The 3,869-nt window shown below is 39.4% G+C and overlaps 1 long non-coding RNA gene across 1 annotated transcript; it reads right to left on the reverse strand.

Moving 5' to 3' along the window:
• Positions 1–350: 350 nt before the first annotated feature.
• On the reverse strand, positions 351–896 carry LOC125502641. The gene is made up of 3 exons (XR_007280408.1): positions 753–896; positions 616–693; positions 351–541 (listed from the first exon to the last, which is right to left on the reverse strand). It is a non-coding gene; the product is annotated as an uncharacterized LOC125502641 (long non-coding RNA).
• Between the last annotated feature and the right edge of the window lie 2,973 nt (positions 897–3,869).

A 3,869-nucleotide genomic window follows, 5' to 3' on the forward strand; every position in this document is an offset into this window, starting at 1 on the left:
GGAGATAGAGCACACCTCGGTTGTGTTGCTGCGTTATCGAAAATGTTATCCTGAACTGTTAAGTTGCCATAACGTGTGGCTGTTAAAATTAGCATTTATGATACAGCACGTGGCTGATTAGCTGGGTGAGAAAATGGGAGTTTCCATTTAAGTGTCCAATTTGGCCCACCCTGTACAATAAATGCCAATATTGTTATATTGGCATTTATGATTTTACCAAATCCACCCTGTATAAGTACCAGGCAACAACAATACAAAAAATTTTCTTTCGAACCAAATAAAACCAAAATACCAAACTTAAACAGATTTGACGATAATAAAAATAAGAGTTTTATGTAATTGGGATCTCACCGCAAAAAGTGACCAAGTTAGCCCATTGTAACCACCTCCATGAAGGCAAAGAATGATGGGTCCCTTACATCCTTTGATATATACATGATGCCGCCCAGATACGGTGTCTATATATTCTTCTTTGTCGAAATAATCTTGCCACTTAAGGGGTAAAAACTGTTGTTTGGACAAAGCCAAACTTGATGCTGATCTGGAAATTATATGAACTAAAAACTTGCTTACTGGGTAAGTTGTATGACTACTAATTTGCAATGAAATACCTACGATCGTTTATGAGGCAGTCCCAGCAGGGTTTTGCGAAGATCTGACATTCTAATTATAAGTCTTCAAGTCCACAAAAAACTGAAACATATTGACAGTTTAGCACCTTTACTCAATTTGATTGATATCTGAATTCATACCAAATGCTAAATCTATCAGGCTTTGATTTTAAATACACTTTTTGCAATCACGGAATGGAATAAATACTCAACTAGATCATAACCTTACTTCTTTAATACAATAATACAGCTTTCAGGCTTTCACCACAGAACATCCCTCCTTAGAATTGAAACTGCAATGATAGATTTTGAATATACATTTAGCGCCCCTGGCGGCGACGCGGGTGAAACTGATGTGATTTATCGAATATTTTATTCCTGATGATTGCATTCACCAAATGTTATCATGCCGAAAGCTGCAAGCTTACTAACAGTCAGAGCTGGGCAAATTACTACAAAGTATTTAAATACAATTGCCAAATACTGTCAACATTAAAAAAGTCAATAACTACTAATTATTAATTAGAATATGCCGGTAATTGGTTAACAAATACTTTTAGTAAAGTATTTAAATGCAAAAAAGTATTTACGAACACAAAGTTAGTTTGGATTAGTTACTTACTAATTAGTATTTAACTTCTCAACTGTCATATTATAGTACACCAACATCACTGATATATGTACTATATTTACCAAACTACAAAAAAAACATATTTTTTTAAAACATTTAGTAACATTCAGAAACAATACATAAAAATATTTTCAGAAAAACAGAACACATAGCATAGGAACTTATGAAATAGGATAATAATCAGACAAAAACTTAAAAAAAAATGTTAAAATGTATTATTTAATACCAATTACTTATGATAATATTCGTTAAAGTAGTTGTTGATTTTTCGCGAGAGCTAGTTCTTTCGAACTTTTGCTCCTTCTGGCTTATGGTAATTTTCCGAGTGTTTTTAATCGCGTTCGTGATTTTTGCAGATGCACCCCCTTGCCCTTGTACCTCTGCGTTTTAACGGGGGGTGGGGGAAAGAGGCAAAGGTTTGGAAGGAAAGGAGTCGGTTAGTTTTTCCATTCCAAGTGGGCTGTTGGAGAATCAAGTTGTAACTAACCTGATCCGGCTCGTATGACCAAATGTTGGGGGTGGCACTTTCCTGAGATTGGTCAAATCCAGTTCGTGGGACCAAAATGTACTGGTCTCACTCGGATAAATAATTAGGAATGCCAGACACGAGTATATGGGGAAAATTTCTACTATTCGAAGGACCAATATGTGAGGGGTGCCAGTGTTTGGTGGGTATCGTTGAGAGCAGTTGCAGGAGTAAATAAATCTGCCAATTTCGTATGTGCCTGCCTAACTTGCACTGGTGACACGTTTATTTTGCCACTTTTTCCAATTAGCTTGGGCAGTATGTTCTTTGAAATGGGCTGAGTAGCGTAATTCTAATCGCGTGGGGAACTGTTTCCAACTAGTTCACTGGAGCACTGAATTGATTTGAGGGTGAAGAATTAAGGTTTGGGGTTTGAGACACTTCTCTTCCAGAGTCTGCGATTTGTACTGTTTTACTTGAGGCGAAACACTCCCGATGTGTTCGACTTGAGGTGAAACGACAAACTGTGATCTCTGGTCACTTTTTTCAACTAAAGTAGAGAAGAAATCAGAAGTGCAGGGTGAGGGAAACAGGGTATTTCCCACGCTCTGTGCTCGGCTGTGTTGGGTGGTCGCTTAAAGGACTCCAACTTTCAATAGTGAAAAGAGTAGCCGTGCACAGATGTGTGTTTGCTCAATAGTCAATGGTTGCCCTTCTGATTTCACGATGCCCTTTGTAGTAGACATTAGGCATTTTATTAAGTGAACTACATGGAAACGAAAACAATCACCAATTGCATCAAGGCTTTCACGCTTGCCATGCAATTCGAGCAGTGGTACCGCTTAGAGCGGTGTCTGATATTCCCAATTGTGGCCCGACAGTCACGGCTGATTTGGGACCTTAACGGGAATCGGTAACAAGGGCGCACCGTTTCAGGAATTCAGCATTGAAACGTAACTTGGACAATAACTGTATCAATTGTTTAAATGTTATTAGCACAGGGGCCATGATGGATTTATGGCCCCGAATGGGTTCGACGGACTTAGTGGAGAAAGTGGATTTCACTACTGGGTTTGGGTTATTAAGGACTTTGGAGGCTCCTCGCCGCCATACACTATCAGACAAAAACTTTGAAAACCTAATGCTATTAAATTGCATTTCCGGAGTCTCTCTGCCGGAATGCATTTTGGTCGATGGGATGGTGGATGCGCACAAAAAAAACCCACGTCCAACACAACGCACAAAATTTACTGGATAACGTGGGAGTTTCCCACGTAACGGGATGCCAGGTACTTCTTTTGGGTAGTACCCCCCTGTTTGAGCGCGATTCTGCGCGCAATGCAAACTACCAAAAACTAACAAAAAAAACAACAAACAGAACAGAAACCAACTGCAATTAAAAACAATTTATAAAATAAACTAAAATTACGTGAGTCTATGGCTCGGGTACCTGTGGCGCACACAATTGTCCCACGTACCGCGGCGGGCAAATAATCTTGTCTCTGGACGGGCACAATAGTTCCGCGGTAGGTTCACCGGTTTCCCTGGGGATCAAGGAGCAAGGATGCTTCGGAAAAAACTGGATTTCCTTGAAATCCGACCCTCGGTCATAAAAGGAAAATGGCGTGGCGTGGCGTCGGTAGCCTTCTTTTTGAATACCCCCGGACTGCCTCCGTACGCGTTTCCTTCGGGAATGGCCCACAGGCATTGAACTATATACTAACTGGAACGGCATCGCCCATAAACAGCGAGGGGCCGTAGCGAGTATTTGTATTGTATTCCGCGTCGTGTTCATCACATGTGCTTATATGCTAAGTTTTATACCGCGTCATATATTTCGTTTATTTTTGTTCAAAAAGCACTGTTTTTAAATTTGCAAACATGGTTATGGGATGTGTGGCATATCAATGTAATAATGTGCATAATAAGAATAGTAATATTCAATTTCATTTATGGTTTAAAAGACCTGAAATCATGTCAATGTGGATCAATGCCATAAGGCGGGAGGACTGGACACCAACAAAAAGTAGCAAATTATGCAGTAACAATTTTTGGACACTGATTATCAAATACGCCCTGGAGCCAGAGTTAAATTATTAAAGTGTGATGCAGTGCCAAGTATTTTCATTTTTCCAGAACATTTATTAAAAAAATATCAATC

The sequence above is a fragment of the Dendroctonus ponderosae genome, unplaced genomic scaffold (genome assembly GCF_020466585.1).
Source record: "Dendroctonus ponderosae isolate FM_Combo_2020 unplaced genomic scaffold, Dpon_F_20191213v2 Dpon_F_20191213_1, whole genome shotgun sequence".
NCBI lineage: Eukaryota > Metazoa > Arthropoda > Insecta > Coleoptera > Curculionidae > Dendroctonus > Dendroctonus ponderosae.